Source organism: Rousettus aegyptiacus, unplaced genomic scaffold (genome assembly GCF_014176215.1).
Source record: "Rousettus aegyptiacus isolate mRouAeg1 unplaced genomic scaffold, mRouAeg1.p scaffold_m13_p_1, whole genome shotgun sequence".
Lineage (NCBI taxonomy): Eukaryota > Metazoa > Chordata > Mammalia > Chiroptera > Pteropodidae > Rousettus > Rousettus aegyptiacus.
This window is the reverse complement of record NW_023416284.1, coordinates 159,268,360-159,285,863: the sequence shown is the minus strand read 5'-3', so window position 1 is coordinate 159,285,863 and position 17,504 is coordinate 159,268,360. Positions and strand designations below refer to the sequence as shown.

At 37.0% G+C, this 17,504-nt stretch overlaps 1 protein-coding gene and 1 pseudogene across 2 annotated transcripts in view; both read left to right on the top strand.

Moving 5' to 3' along the window:
* The window catches only part of ARHGAP18 (Rho GTPase activating protein 18), a 156,402-nt gene that overhangs the window by 47,372 nt on the left and 91,526 nt on the right, over positions 1-17,504 (top strand). The gene's annotated exons all lie outside the window — the stretch shown is intronic.
* Positions 10,337-10,455, top strand: LOC118606468 (annotated as a pseudogene).

The window sequence follows — 17,504 nt, the reverse complement described above, 5'->3', positions numbered from 1 at the left end:
GAGGCTGCAGCACCAGGTCTTATCCCAAGTCATATCACTTGTCCATACTGACCCCAAATTTCCATCACTGAAGTAGAGTTCTTAGGGACAGTTATTTATATTGGCTGGAGAAGATGAGAACCCTGGTTTGAGGGCTGGGAGGAGAGAGAGTCACTAGCTTTTACCCTTAAGCATGAAATAATTTATCAGAGAAGCTTAGTGTTCCTTTGTGAGTTAGCCTGTTTAGCCTGAAAGTGGGTGAGTGGGTGATGGATGGAGGGAGGAGTGATTTGAGAGTGAGATGGGCTCAGGATTTGATCCTCTAAATATGACAGCAGGGAAGGGTACGCACAGGCATTTTGCTCTGGCGGAGTTGGTCAGCTGATGGAAGCGACCTGGAGGTTCAGGGTCGATGGTTGACACCTGTTTTAGAAAGCTCATCAAAAGGCAAAACTAAGCCAAAAGGGACAAAATTCTTAAGAAGAGGAACATTTAGACTCTTTCTATCCCACCTACCTCCCCCCTCCCCATTTAAAATTTGCTGAAGGGGGCACAGAAATCTAACTTTGCTTATTGCAAGATTTTGTCTCTTCAAAATAATATGCGCATTAATGAACCATTTAATCAAACATTTATTTACTTATTTGTCTATTTGTTTGTTTACACCTACAGCATCTGGTCTTCCTGGGTGGTCTCCCATCAAAATACTGACCAGGCCTGATCCTGCTTAAGCTTCCAAGATCAGCCAAGATCAGGGTGTTCAGGGTAGCATGGTCGTAGTTAATTAAACATTTAATAAGGTGAATTCATGTATATGACATTTGAAAAGTATAAAGTACTATGTATATGATTTAGGATATTTGTAGAAAGTGTTTGATTTTTTTAGTCTTACCTTACCAAGTCCTTTTTTATTATTGTTTTAGTCTTTGGGGAATCTGAGATAGTAGGGAATTAATCTTTTTGTAAGTTATCTGTTAGTCTAAAATTCCCTTCATTCCTTTTTATCAGGATGCATTCATTAGATGCCAGACTAAGAAATTCCTCCTACTCCTGATAAAGGCCTCTCAAATATTTACAGAATTGTTTTTTCAATTTATTTTGTCATATTTTCTCCTCAAAACATTAGGATTTAAAGAAATATGCTAACATTTAGTTGTTCTGACTAACTTGTACACAGTCAAATGTTTGCAAAGGAAACCACTTTTTATGAGTAACTATATTTATAAGACTTTATTTACTTGTTACTTTTCAAGAGGGCTCCTTAATGTTTACTTTTGCAAACCCTTTTTAAACGAATACTGCATTTTGTCTATTCTTACTGTTCTTTGACTTTCCTGCCATTTTAAGAAAAAACTATTCTGTTTGCTTTGTATCTGTTTTTTGCTAATATTTCGATAAATATTAGTGTCAAATATTTTCCTTCTTGGACCCTTTTTTTAGTGCCCATGACATTTATTGAATTTGGAGATTTATGTTTTTCTGAGAATATATATTTTTCATATTTTATATTAGTTTCAGGTATACAGTACAATGGTTAGACATTTATATAATTTATGAAGTGTTCCCCTGATTACTCTAGCACCCATCTGGCACTACACAGCCATTACAATAATATTGACTACATACCCTATGCTATACTCTAAATCCTCATGACTGTTTTGTGACTACTAATTTGTACTTCTTCTTGTTGGACCTTCTAACTCTAGTTGACATGTGAGATATTTTTTATTTCTTTTACAAATAAATGTATGGCATTTTTCATATAGAATTTTTTATTGACCCCATTTGCCATTGGTGTTGGATAAGAAGAACCAGGAGGCACTATTTCATGGTGACATAAATCCTGAAACTGGGTTCTGGGGCCAGCTTGTCTGGGTTCATATCCCATCTCTGCTACTCATTAGCAATCTGTTCTTGGAGGAATTATTTAACTCTCTACTTGTAAATCGAATTTCATAATAACTCCCGTCTTTGGGAGGCTTAAGTGGGATGACGCTCTATGTAAAGCCATAGAACAGTACCTGGTTCTTACATAGCTGCTACTTTCCTTAACAGTAGGTAAAGGAATTATTGAGCCTCGCAGCATATAACATCTTGTTCCTCGTTTCAGAAGCATTTTCATATTTTGTTATTTGTTAAGAAACATGGGTGTGATCCATATGTTTAACTAAATAAACATGGCATAACTGAAAATTAGCCATAATGTACAAGTTCAGGCCTTTGAAGTTTCAAAGACCTTGGAAATGTCCTTTTGAACAAAGCAACATTTACATTTTGAGCTAGTGACAGCCACTCAGGCCTGCCTTGGGGCATTAATGGGCCACACTGAGGTCTGTAAACATTGACTTTTATGGCATGAGAGAGAATGTGGGTGGGTCCGTTTTTTGGTTAGTGGACTTGTTACTGCCTCCAGGGTTCCCTCCTCATTTAAGAACCAGTGCTGCCGGGTGTGTCCAGTGGAATAGGATCACCATCTTCATATGCTTAATTTAGTTCAAGACTTTTCCAAGTCCTACCAATTTCTGGGTTCTATAAACTTATGGAGTAAGCATAACTATTTGGTCATTCCGTCCTTCCACATAACATTACTGAGCCTTTATTGTGCGTCAGACAGTTGTCCAGGAACTGGAGCTATAATGAAGAACAAAATGGACAGACACCTGTGTATGGGAGAGTGGGGCATGGAGTGGAAAATGAAAACCTGAGTAGGCAAGCCTTGCACATAACATGGGGAAGAGAGTCAGGGGAAGAGTTTCCAAGGCAGAGAGTGGAAGGGGAATGTAGGTACCATAAGCCTGGACTTAACCCACAACGAGTTCCCAGAGGAGCAAAAAAAAGTCCTGCATGCATGCAGTGGTGGAAGTTAAGTGGGGTTAGGAGGAGAAAACAAGGTGAGACAGACAGACCTAACAGCTTTGTAGAACACTTGAGGAATTTACTTTTTTACTCAGAGATGGGAAACCAGTGATTGAAGAAGGTTTTGAATGTGGAAAGAGCAGAGCATGTTTTGGTTTTAAAAGGTCTTTCTGGCTGTTGTGTCCCATGGAGACTGTAGAAGTAGGGACACCTCTCAGGAGGATAAGGTGATAGTGGCCTGGGTCAAGTTTTCAGTTGTTTAGGTAATGCAGGTGGTGAGCGACGAAATATTTTGAAGGTAGAGCCTGTAGGATTTTCTGACGGTTGTGGTAGATGAGTACATGAGACTAGTTAAAGGCCTTTGCAAGGTTTGGTCTATGCAACCACATTGATTTAGGTGCGACAGACTTCCAGATTGAAAGATGGTGGGTTGGGCAAGATCTGAAACTCAGTTTTGAACATGCAACTCAGAAACATCTTGAGAGAAGCATTAAGAAAAAGACAGTTGTCTTTCTTGATGAGGTCAGAGTTTACACATGAAATCACAGCATTTAGAGAAACTTCTGTACTATGTCATGTATAGAGTTTTTTCTTACTGAATTTATGTAGCATCTAAAATTATGTATATTTTTGATAAAGGAAGGGATGGTAAAGAGTTTTTACAATGCAATTATGTAATAAGTGAAATGACATTAATTTTTTTTTTCTAACCTTAGTTTTTAAGGTATTTCCTCATTCTAATTTTGGAGGATTTAGTGACCACATACATTTTTAGCCTGTCTGTATGGATGATTGTTTTCTAAATCATTCTAGTCTTCCATTTCATGACATGTGTACTTTCTAAAAACTTATTTTCTTTATCACATAGTTTGGAAGACTTATCTATAATTTTCTCTTGAATTGTGAAAAGACACACCCAGTATTCCAACTGGGCAGGTCTTACCTTTACTTAGAGTTCGGTTATGTGATATTTGCCTTTTACTGCCCTCATCTGTGAGGCTTGTGATTTTTGTGGGCCTGTTTAAAGTTATCTTCTTGGAATGTAATGAAATTTATGACTTTCATATATAAAGATTTATAAATCTTAAGGCCCCCCGTCCAGAAAAACCTTGTTTCTCATGGCACACTTCTTTCACCCTTCCACCTATACAGTGCATCTGTTGTCATTGGGGCTTGAGCTTTTTGAAAGGTTTATGTTTGTTCTTTTGTGTTTTAAGTTCTTAGTGTTTATCGTGCTTTTAAGAGTATTGCTGCAAAATGAATTCACAAAAATTGATGCATTTAAGGATGCCCATAATTGCTACTGGACTGCATGGCAATTAGGGTTAAATAGTTTTTTAATAATTGGACCAACAGAATTAATTATTTTTTTCTCTTACTTTTAAAGTTCCTGTTAGCTGTGAACATGAATATCATTCACATATTAGAGAAAGGACCCAGCATCCTAGAGGCCAAGGTTGCACTTGTCTAAAGTGGAGGCTTCCTGTGCTCCACGGTCATGGATCTCTGGGGTCTCACTTCCTTTGGCTGCCATCTCACTCCTGCCTCTTCCTGATTCAGATCTGCCCAAGGGTCAGGAGAAGCCTCTCTACTTGTCATTCTAGTGATGTCACTGTGTGAGAGAGAGCTCAGAACTGCAGGAACTTGAGGTGTCCAGGCTGTGGGCTTGGGTGGGGACAGTGTTGGGGCGGGAATAGAGGGTTTGAGATAGGGGGAGTGTCACAGCAGGCTCTCCGTGCTTGGTTTGGGGAAGGTGCGCTGGCCTAGGTGTGATGCCAGTCCTCTCTGGAGTGCTCTCCCCTACGTGATTTCTTCCCTGACCCAAACCTTTTGTTTCATACAAATGCTCTGAGATGGGATGGTTTGTTGTAAAAATTTTAGTCAGTATAGATATTTAATGACTTTTTCCTTTTGATAAGAGGAGATAGAGAGAGAATAAGTTTTATTTGAGGAGAGTGGGGATGAATAAAGGTGTTGGGAGTGATCTAGGGCAGTGGGAGCAGAAGGGATGATGTCTGGGTAATTCTGAAGACAAATTATTTGACTTCTGTGATTGTTTCTGTGAGCTGGCTAAATTTATCTCTCTTTTTTTTTTTTTTTTTTTTTGCAAGAAGTAAAAAGAAATCATGGAGACCTGTGTGACCAGTTACTACATCTGGAGTCTTTCCCAAACTCAAGTCCACTGAGTATCTGAATATCTGTGTTGAAAGAGCGTGAAACGTCATTTCCTTTACAAATGCTGTTTGGTAATTGCTTTTTGGCTGCAGAGAACACTTAAGCGTCTTTTGGGAAAAGGTTGTTTGTAGGCATCTGGGTCATAGGGAAAAGAGACATTGCCTGTTTTCTTCTCTCAGCAACTGGTCGCGTGGCGTGTCTGCTCTCTCTTTGAGACTACTTTTTCTGTCCACTGGCTTTATAATCTCATCATTCCCAGCTCAAGCATGGCTCTTAATGGATGCCCCAGCCTTGTTACCCTCTATTACCTTACATCTCGTAGCAAACAGACCCATCTTGCTGTTTCCTAATTTCAGATTTTTGAAGGGGGATCAGGTTTGCTCAGTGAATTTTTTTGAGCTGCTCCAGGCAAACTATGGTATCTTTTTTTTTTTTTTTTGAGGAGGGGAGGGGTTTATTTTTAAAGAAGCGGAGTCTGTGGGTAGGGCAGATTCTCTTAGAAGGATGTTGCATCTTTTCTAAGATGTTTAGGATGTGGCATCCTTGCTCAACTGTTCAGGACATCATACCTTTATCTGTGTCCTCATCTATAAAATGAACGTAATAGTGCTCTGTCTGCTTCACAAAGTTAATTACAAAGATCAAATATGTAGCTTTGGAGTATTTCAAAAATATACAGATGAGGAGTATTATTATAAATCATTTTCAATATAATGCTTTAAATTTCCCTCTAGACATTTCACTGAACCAGAATTGTTATGCTGATAGTGTAATTTGCATTTTACTTTTTTTCTGTGTACTAAAATGTAAGTTTCTTGAGATGCCTTAGCAAAGTGTTGGCCTACTTGAGGCAGGTAATAAAAAGTTTGAATGAATGAGTATGAGAGGGAGTAGAGAGTAGTGATTACACACACAGACTTTGGAGCTTGACTATCCGGGTCAGAGGCCTGGTTCTGTCATTAACTAGCATTGTGACTTTGGACAAGTTGTTTAATATCATACAACCTCAGTTTTTTCCTTTTCTTCTGCAAACTGAGGATACTAATACTTTAAGAGTTTATGAGAAGAGGATTGAATGAGGTAATATATGTAGTGTACTTAGAAGAGTGCTTGACATACAGCACAACAATTTTCTATGATAATTCAGGGCAGTTGAAGATGGTTATCTGTTGATGAATTAATCTGGAAATACTATCAGAAAGCGTTTTTGAGATTGATTTGTAAATGGTTTGGGAAAAGAATATTTTCTTTAATATATATGTAGTATAACTTCCTAATTTAAAAAATTTGTAGGATGTTATAAAATATCTCAGATAATATTTATTTTAATAACTACTAAGAATACAAAAAGAATCTTAAAAGAGGCTTAAAAGTAGTGAACCCTTATTAGGCCCAGGTGACTGTTTTGAATAGCTTTTTATAGTTTAGCTTGGCCAGATGTAAATTTCTCAGTTGTTTGTTAATAAGATGGAAAATCATGACGTATAGAGCAGGGAAAAGCTATTTGCTCATGTATGCAAAGAGCAAATTGACTTTAGGTTATTTGAATATTTTGCAGGTAAAATACTGTTGTATCACTATTGCTAAAGTTAAATATTTGAGGAAAGGATAGTTTTTATACCTTTTTTCAGCTTAAAATATATGTATGTACAATATGAATAACTCCTGATCTCATAAGCCAGGAAGTGATGTTTCATGGGGCAGAGCTAAGCTGGGGTTATGATGTCTATGGTACAGATCCGAGGGTATGTGTTCACCCCCGTTCCTATGCCCCATCCCCTTTTCCATTTAGTATACACCTTTGAAAACTGTGCTGCTAACTTTTCTCTTCATGTATATCCTACATAATAAATTTATTTTAAATGCCTACTGTGCGCTGTACCCTAGGCTAGGAAACTGTCCGCTTAGTCAGTTCTCGGATCTCTCCCTGCATCTGCACTTCAAGTTGCTGTAAACGCTGTAGCTTCTGCTTACAAATGGCTCATCTGAGCAGCCTGTTTGCTTCCACTTATAAGAAACTGGGGACTTTTTTCCTGGAAGTAGAAGTATCTAGAGGAAGGAATGAGGTGGTGAACTGGAGAGGAGTGAGAGACATATGCCTATTAGAAATGTAGAAGCCATTTTCCGTGGAGGAAAAATAGCGTAAAAGATATTTAAATTCCATGGAGCTGTAAATTCTCCAATAGGGACATTTTGTGAGTTAATAGATTTCTTTTCACTAGCAAGAAAACCCCAAAGACTATTTATTCATAGCATTGTTGCTATGGGAAAATGTGTCTGAGTTCCCAATAACAGGGTGAGAAATAAATGTTTCAAACCCAAATAAAATCTTCAGCTGAGTTGGAAGTTACTGTTCAGTGTTTCTTTGTTGCCTCAGGATCATTGTGAACTAAGTGAAATTGCATTTTTTTTTTCTTTCCTGCCTGTAGTTTTATCTTACGGTAGTACAATGTGTTTCCCAAGATACAGGGGAGCTCTGCACACCCCAGTAATTATGTCTTCCATGCCTCCTAAACCTGCCTGTTTTTCATTAGGGATTATGAGCTTGTCTAAATTTGTCATTTATTTTGGAAGATTTAAGAAAGTGGAAATTGATATAAGTTCTTGTAATCCTAGTTGAATCATATTAGAACAGTATAATGTCATTAATTTAATAAACTGGGAAATGGCTTAACATCTTGCTGCTATAAAGCTGGAAGTATGTAGAAAAATATTGGGATTTGCATTAACAAGAATGTTGAAGTTTGTTGAAGTTTGGGTTTGACTATAGAGATCTGGTATATCTGAATGCTAATGTCTGTCAGATACCTTCCATATTTTGAGGAAAATAGTAGGGATTTGATATTGTTGATGAGCAGCATAAATTAAAATCCTACCTAAAAAGAGATTTGGGTAAGTTAAAAAGACATAAAGGGTATGTAAATTGAAATGTCTTAAATTTTAAATTACTTTTAAAAAACCTTAATCTGTATTTTAACTAAATGACTGTGAAGATCTTTATTGGGTGTAAATGACAAGACTGGAATAAAATAAATGTAAGACTTCCTGAGAAGAGTTTCCCATATAATTCAAATAGATTCTAAAAGAACTTTTTCAGTGTCGTATTTAGGAAACTGTGGCATGGTTCTCTCTTTTGAGGTATGAAACTTTAAAAGAATTTGTTGAGTAATTGAGATTTGGTTTGGGTAAGGAAATATATCTGGCAACTGAAAGTTGAAAGGAACTTTGGCTATTTATAGGTGGTCTAGAAACATGTAACTTGACCAACTTATTCTATAATTAATGTTTTTACTAGAGTTACTGAGTATGTGTCTGTTTATTTCTCTCTGGTCCAAATAATACAGTCAAAGCTATGGTCCATCATCTCACAGAAGTTATTTGGGTCAAAGTAGGAGTAAATTTATATAGTTTTTTTTTTAAACGAATCACTGATTGTTAATTTTTTCTTTATTATTGAAAATGGGGATATATATGCTTTAGTATTTCCAGACTAAAATTCTTTTGAATTATAGCATATTTTGCATCATTGTATATTATAGTATAATCACAATGTCATTGTACTGGATATATTTAGGTGATTATATACTTGTATTAATCCTTAGCTTCCCATTTCTTGGAGAAAGATTTATATACCTAAGAATAGAGGGCTGGTAGGTTATGTAAGAAATGAATGAAGTGGATGACTGAAAAGCGTAGGCCTCATAAAAATTTGGGTTTTGGTAGAAAAGGTTAGCTAGAATTTTAAAAATACTGAATAAGCCCTCAAAAGTTCTGCCTGCAAGTAGTATCTGGCTCAGGCACCATGAGTTTATAGCCACTATCCCGAAGGTCGAGGTGGTTGTTTCAGTCATTTATTGCTGTGTGACACACCACTCCAAAACTTAGTGGCTTAAAAATAAGAGTTTTCTTTCTTGATTCTGTAGGATCAAAATTAAGTTATTTTTTGGGTTCCATCAAGCAAGATGAGCTGAGGTGGGGATCATCAGAGGCTGCGTTATGACCAGGTTTGACACCAGGGTGGGTGGGTCATCTCTTTCTCCTTGTAAGGCTCTCCGGATGACTAGTTGGGCGTCCTTATTGCGTGGCAGGATCAAAATAGTCAGGCTTCCTACACTCTTGCTGGCTTATCCCAGAGTGGGCGTCCTAAGAAGTTTATGCGGAGCGGGCCCTGCCAGGCTTCTTAGGGTCCAGCTTCAAATGTTACTCACTGCCACTTAGCCATATTCTATTCGCCGACTAACCATAGGCCAGCTCAGATTCCAGAGCCTGGGGATAGGCTTCTCTTCTCAGTGAGGAAAGGGCTCACGCACAGGGAGAACATCTTTGGCAACAGGTTACTCGGTTATCATTCTAGTCTCTCTCTTTGTCCCTATCTGCCTTTCCTGGTCTTCTTATCTGCTACTCTTGTACAGAAATCTCTGTTCCTTGGAGCTTGACTTTAAAAATTTCCACTAGTGTACATGCATTCTATGTAAATTTATTCCTTTGCCTTGTTTTGTTAGGTAAGTTTATATTAGAGAATTTGTTTTTTCATCGAGAATATAAATACACCCTAAGCAGTAGCCTAATTTTTCTTTATAGTACTAGGTAGATTCAATATCCTGCATATGATAGTAATTCAACTGTATTTGCCAATTAATATTTGATATTTTGAAAAGATTGACTTTTTATTGTTTATAGTTTATTATAGAGCTTTTTGTCTCCTTTCCACCAAAAATTATGCCTGATTCTCAAAAATGCTTTCTGAAAAAGAATTTAAATCTAAATTTGAATTATGGAAGAATAGGGTCCTGAGAAGTGAGATTACTCCTTGTACAGAACATGGTCCCCCTATTTGATAGCAGCAAAGTTGCCAAAGGCCCATATTTGTTTACATCCAATCAGTGATATTTATGTTACGGGACTGTTGGACACAGATGTAGTATTTTGCAACACATAATTTTGGGGGGATTATATAGTACATGTAGAAGACATCCCAGAAAGTATTTAAAAATTAAATGTCATTATGTGAGTTACTTGGTTTTTCTACTCCCAGTCCATCACTTATATTTAGCAGTCACCCAACAACTGTCCTCATTGAGCCTTCACATACCTAGGTAGCATCACAGTAAGATTTCCTTTCTTGTTTAGGAGCTTTTGCTTTGCTATTATTATTACTAAACTGTATTTGCTTCTTGCCACACTTCTTTCAAAGCAAAGAGGAAGATAAATGACTAGGACACCCTCTGATCTCTGGGGATGGGAGCGTTTTTCCCATGAGGTAGGGAGATGCTTTTAAACAGTACTTAAAGATTAGAATATTTTACATTTCTTTAAAATACTTTGTGTCTGCGGCCATGCCACCCTGAATATACCTGATCTCGTCTGATCTCAGAAGCTAAGCAGGGTCAGGCCTGGTTAGTACTTGGATGGGACACTACTGAGGAAGACCAGGTGCTGTAGAGGTAAAACAAACAAACAAATGAACAAACAAACAATAAAATAAAATACGTTGTATCTCCAACTTAGGGCTTCCATTGTTTTTGTGAGAATCTACTATATCAATTTAAATTATTAGTCTCTGGAAATGATGGTAATTTTTGTCAGATCTCTTAATTCCCAAGACTTTAGGGTCATTTAAAGAAATACATTTTTACCAGTTTTCCATTCCCATACCATAGATACAAAATTCTACCATCTCTTTTATTAAGGCAAAGGAAAGAAACTGTAGTTGACTCTTGAACAACATTGGTTTGAACTGTGTGAGTCCTCTTATATACAGATTTTTTTTTTTTTTTTTTTTCAGTTAGTATACTGGAAAACTTTTTGGAGATTTGTGACAATTCGAAAAAAAACTCACAGGTGAACCTTGAATTCCTTAATAACATTTTCTTTTCTCTAGCTTACTTTACTGGAAGAATATAGTATGTAATACATATAACATACAAAATATGTATGAATCAACTGTTCATGTCAACAGTAGGCTATTAGTAGTTAAGTTTTTGGGGAGTCGAAAGTTATAAGTGAATTTTTGACTGTACAAGAGGTTGGAGCCCCCAACCTCTATGTTGTTCATGGGTCAACTATATTCCCTTTTGAGCTTAGTTTGAAGCCTGCAGCTTGAATACAAAGTCCAGGGGGAGGTATCCTTAAAATGAAAGGCCCATTCTAATGGCTTTTTATACATGTTAGAAACTAATACTTTGTTAATCTGCTTAAAGCAAAATTTCTTCAATAAATAAACCAAAGTATTGGATCTCTGTTTCCCAAACTGTGTGTGGAACACCTGTTGCTAGGTGTTCTATTAAAAAAGAGTTTTGTGGTCTAATATTTTGGTATAAACAAAGTTATTGCAGGACTTCTTGTACCATATAATAGCATGTATTATGAATTTCTAAAAATATTTGCAGCCGGAAGTCTATTCTGTGGGGTTTTTTTTTTTCAGTGTACTTACTACCAATGTCCCAGGGAACACCATTTGTGAAGCCCTAAAATATTGCTCTCTCTTTATATGTGGGAAAATTATATATTTTGGAATTATAGCATATTTTGAGTTTTTTTCGTACTGGTATTACTACTACTAGCAGTAGTAGTAATCGTTGTTAAGTTGCCCTTTTTCTGGTGGCCACTGTCCGCTTTACTGATGAGGGCTTACCCTGTAGAGTCTCTCTTTGGTGAACATGATTTCACAGTAAGGATGTTTCTTACTTTTTAATACCTAAGCCTTACATAACATAAGTCTTTTAATACAACAATTTTTAGCATATGTTTTTTGTGGAGAAAATTTATATGCATGCCTGCCAAACCAATATGATGTTTTAAACACAAATGTGGGAAAAATATCTCAAGTTACGTTTTAAGTATGAAGCGAACCTCTTGAAAACATACTCAGCGTCAGCTAAGATGATATATACCATGTCACTGCCTAAAAGCAACACTTAATCTTACTAGTTGTTTGATCTTCTCAACAGCATTTTAAGCATTTTACATTCGACGCGATAGTGTGTTAATTATGTCTTGGAGTTTTGTCACGTGTTATGTTTTAGAATATTGGTTGAGGGTCTTAGTAGATGTGTGATATGTTATTTTTTCCACTTAAAAGACTAGGGCGATCTCAGTTTTTTTCGTTTTTGTTTTTGTTTTTTCCAGACCATGGGTTTTTGGGTAAGGATTACTGCCACTAAGTTAGAGCTAGCTTAACGCATTTACTCCTCATAACGCCCCAGGCAGGGAGGTGATACTATCCCCGGTTTACACAGGAAGAAATGGAGGCCGGAGTGGTACATAACTTGCTTGAGGCAGTGCAGCTGGTAAGTGGCAGCCTTGGGATTTGGACCTGGGCGATCTGCTGTCAGTGTCTTCGCCACTGTGCTGCTCTTTGAAATTGTTTCCAACTTTTATAAATCGAATGTGGTTTCTAGAAGCATATATAGAACAATTACAACAGAATGTCTGATCATCTGGTAGTTTGTGTTTGCGTTTATAATAGCGAAAACTACTATCTTTGGTGCTGAGAGAAGGTTATGCCAATCTGGATTCTAAGCAATTTACTGGTAGTAAAAATAGGCACCTTCAGATATCACCTTAACTACTTTCAGCTCCCAAGATACTGCTTACTGCAGTGAAGTAATAAATAGTTTCACTAAATTATGACATTTAGTAAATAATTTTTTGTGGTCCTGAGGTGTCTTCTGGCATTTTGTGGTCAGCTTTTCATGTAACTGGGACAAATTATATCATAGAGGAAAAGAAAAACAAATATTTATTGAGGACTTTCTGTTCAAATGTTTAAAAAGGAATTTGTGTTATCCTTGTCATAAAGAAGAGAAAGCTCAAAGACACGGAATAACTGGTTTCAGATCACACAGTATGTATGTGTGTGTGTGTATGTATATATATACATATATATATGTATACGTATAACCAGGTTTCAAACCAGAATCAATCGAATACACACACACACACACACACACACACACACACACGCACACATTCTGGTTTGAAACCTGGTTATTTACCTTCTACTGAGAGTTAATAAGGTAAGTGCAATTATCTCCCTTCGAAGTTTTTCTCCATTCATAGTATGTGTATCTGAATGACAGTGAGCCTCAGTTCATGGAAAGAATGTTTTCTCTGGCAGGCCCTAATCTGGGTCTTTCAAAGCAGCAGCCTGGGTGTGCCATAGCTGTCGTGTGGACCTCAGAAGCTGATGGGGAAGTAAAAATTTCTGTAGATTGAATGGAGGAGAAAGCCCTGGGCTGGGGCCTCTCTTCTCTCTCCATTAGTTAGCATTTATAAACTGGAAACTGTTTGTGAATGCATTGAAAAATCTCCCGGAACCAGCATGACATAGTAACAAGATAAGCCTTTAAAATATTACTGCTGCCACTATCAGCACCATGATGCCGTTAGATGCCATTATTTTTCTATAAAAGCTGAATAATTACATTGAGCCCTAGACATAAGACAGCAAGACAACTGTGAGTCTGCATTGTCTGCTTGTCTTTTCTAATTGTCCAGGAGGTCTCCGTCACCTGTCTGCTGCATGAGGACTTTCCACTGAACTCCAAATGAGCAGTTCTCTTCTGCTGGAAAGTGTGGAAATGTCACAGTTGCTAACGAACCACTCATCTTCCCTTAGTAAGGTCATCAAGATACTTGAGGGGCCTCAAGGCCATTAAAGTCTTGGCCTACTACAGATATAAAAGTCTCAAAACAAATTGACTTATTTGGTGTTTCAAAAGCGCTTTTGATTATATTACTGAAAATATTTAAGAAGGTGGTGAATGAGGCCTGACTGGCTGGAGAGGATATACTGGTAACTATGTTTTAGCCATGGATGTTTTTCATAGTAAATAGATTTTCTTTATAATTATGGACCGAGTGATCAACTCACCATAGCTCTTTCTGGAGCTTCCCTACTTTTAGGCAAAGTAATTTGAAACTTGTTAACAAGCCAAAGGTTGGGAATTGCTTATTCTTGGTCCTAAACCTAGACCTGTTTTATAAATAGTTGATTTCCAGGCCAAGGTGTCCCTGTATGACATGTTCCCATAAATGTCCTGCTGCCACAAAGTGCTAATCTTAGCAAAAACAGAATTCCGTGTTCACTCAGAATGCTCTTGCTTTTCCTAGGATGCCAGTCCTGTGCTGCTTACCAGGTAGAATTCTTTGGGTTGTCTTCATGGTTTCCAATTTGTGTCTCAAGATTTCATGCCTTTTTAATCTCTTTGACATTATATCCTTCTAGATTCTCGACATTAAATCCATTTAATCTGTACTGAGCAAATCTTCCCAAACTGAGTTTGCACAGAGCGATCTTCCCAAACTGCCATGTCTACAGACCTGGTACAGGGAGCACAGGAACGGGGATAGTTTTGAGAAAGGGGCCCTCTCAGGCTGCTTAACTCCCTGGATGACCTGTCTCTTTGAGGAGAAGGAAGAAAGGAAGGAAACATGCATTTTGTAAAAAATAAAACATTTCACAATATTAAAATCTGCAAAAAAGCCCAGATTGCCCCCAATTTTTTGTCTTGAGCCAGTAGCCCCAGTGACTTCAACTGGGGTGGAGGGAGCCCCTGGGCTTCAGGGTCAAGAACAGAAAAATGGGTGGAAGACTAGAAGAGGAGAGCAGTTATGTAAGTGACAGTTGCTTCCGTGCCCTTACGAAGGTGTTGGCAGTTTTCAGCTCTGAGGCAGCCCAGGGACGGGTGCTGGTGGCTGCAAGAACAGGTTGCAGTGAGACACCGGTGGCAATGGAGGTAGCCTGCAGGAGCAGCCAAGGACCCTAGTAGGCCACTGTGGGCTAACAAAGAGTAGGAGCATCAGTCTGGTAAGCATAACAGTTATTCGAGCTCTTGGTTGCAGAGAGACGTGTATGCAGTCTGTCAGCAGTGTTTTGGCAATGTGAAAACAGTAGATTCACGTAGTAACATGGATGGGGTATCTGCCAGAGACCTTTTGTTTGTTGCCATTTTGGGGTAGTTCACATCCTTTCAATTACGCTTCCTAGGTAGTTGGCCAGGGAATCACTTGTTCATGTATACCTTCTTTTATTTATTTTTTTAATCGATAGTACTGAAATTGAAAATAACTGTATAAAATTTTGTTCTGAGAAACCTTTGGCCAGTAAGTGTAAAGCTTAGAGAGGGCCAGTCTTTAAACTTCCACCTGAAATTTTAATGATACAAGCATCTTGAAGAAATGGTTGAGAATGAATTTCATTAGGAAAAACCAGCTTTCTGAGCAAAATGTTAAAGTGCAGAGAATTCATTGGAGTTTGAGATGGAACTTTCCGTGGAGCTGGCTAAAGCAGCGGATCTGCCTGACCCAGTGTTTCCCCATCCCCAGTCCCTGTCTTCTGCTATTTAAGAGTGGTTCCCCCGAGCTTCTAAGGGCCCCATGCTGTTCAGATCTGAGGCCAAAGTCTGTGTGGTACTTTATCAAGAACTGGACTAGGGAAAATGTTTCTGTATTTGTGTTGCAAGTGACCATTTCTGGTCATTTACTCCCCCTGCCCCCTGTCACCCCACGAACTCACTGCTTGTTCCTCATTTCATTTTTGTTAGTGGACTAAGTTAATGATTGAATAACCTGTCAAATTGCAAGCATTTTTAAATTGAGTCCACTATAGAAAGGATCCAGATGTAAAGCAATTGTTACACTGTTTTTCGCATGCCGCTAGCATCTTTTTTCAATAACTCAAAAGTAGTTTATATTGAATAAATGATGATAGCACTGAAGTGAATTTACAATTTCAGAGAATTTAAGAAAACTTCCAAATATTGTGAAAGCATATAAAATTTATTTGGTCCCTCATGAATCTTCTAAATTGTGACATATGTTGTTAAGCACATGAAAACATAGTATAAAATATTTTCCTTTTCTCTGAGAGAAATATTAAATCTATATTATACTGTATTATTGATATGTATCCTCTTCTCTATGCATGAATGTTTTTAAAGTTACTATTTACTCTATTTAATATTTTATTTATATTACCCCTTGGAGAAAAAGTAAATAAGGATAATATTAATTATTTGTTTGAAAATAATCCTTATCTATAGAGTCTAAAGTTGTACTTGTGAGCAATATAAACAATCAATTATTTCTTTACTTTCTGAATTGTCATCATGTTTTATTTTATTTAGAACATTAATCAGTTTACATTTGGATAATTCATATGTTGTTATGTAATGACAGATTACTTGAGACTAGGGTAAAAATCTACCACTTTTGCTTAAGCCACATCAGATATTTAAGAGTTTTCCATTTTAAATATTACATTTGTAGGAATATATCTGATAAGCATATATTTAGTTTAGCTGTGGTTTTATTCCTTTTAATGACATGTAGCACTTTAGGCCCTGCACATATGTGAAGAAAATATTAGTATTTTGTGAATAAATTAATTTCTACTTATAATTTCCATACAAATCATTTTAGATATGTGCATATGTGTTCTCATGGGCCAGGACAGTTATATTGATTTTATGATGAATAAAATGTTATAAATGGACTGTATAGCCACAAAGCAATGACAGGTCTTTTTTATTATTAGCATTAGATTCATAATTTAAACTTACGTAGTTACTGTAAAAACAGAAATTAACTCACTCCCCTTTAAAATTAAATGATAAGTTGATTCAAATGGTCAAATCTCTTTGTAGTTTCAGAATTCAAAATGGAAATTTGAAGGCTGGGATGCCAAGAGTGAGGGAAAAATGGAAAGAATTGTTTTTCCTGGGATGTTATTATCTCAGGTCCTCATGAAAAGTAAATGAAAAAAATGTATAATTTTTTTAAGTAATAAAAAAGAGGACTAGAAAGATATCTGTATGTATGTATTTTGCCTTCACACTTGGAATGACTTCTGAAACTATGCCAAAAGGACATCTTAATGCAAAAGAATATGTAAATGGATTATTTTTCTGTATCTTTAAGTTCTCTGGTAAAATTTTCAAGTGCAAAAACATTATTGCCCATTTTTCCTTCCTGAGGGAAGCTTTATCTGAGAGAATCTCTGCCTTTCTCAGAAAGTCATCAGGTGTCTCCTTGTTAGCAATCTCCAGTGAGAGTGGTAAATTTGCCCCCAAACTGCTGATGAGGACTGTCTGGGGAATGACCGTTAGTGGTAGCAACTATTTATTCATCTGGAAATTTAGGATTAGTCCCCTTGATTCAGCTTATTCAATAATTCCAGACAAAGAAGAGTAACTGCACATATATTTCTGGATGGTAAAAAATTACCTGGAATTTGCCTCTTTTTGGCCTTGTGATATTGAGATTCTCGAAAAGGTAGAAAGGGAATATAGATTTTTATATTAGACAGTAGATGCAGTGCATTAGAATCAGTCCTACTGAATCTCCAAAAGATGGAATCATTGTCACTGGTAACAGCTACATTTGTTTTCATTACCCGGTGTAGCAGCTGTCAATGATAAGACATCATTTAAAACAAAAACAAACAAACAAACAAAAACCTCCTTGGAGTTTGTTGAACAGGTACTCCGTGT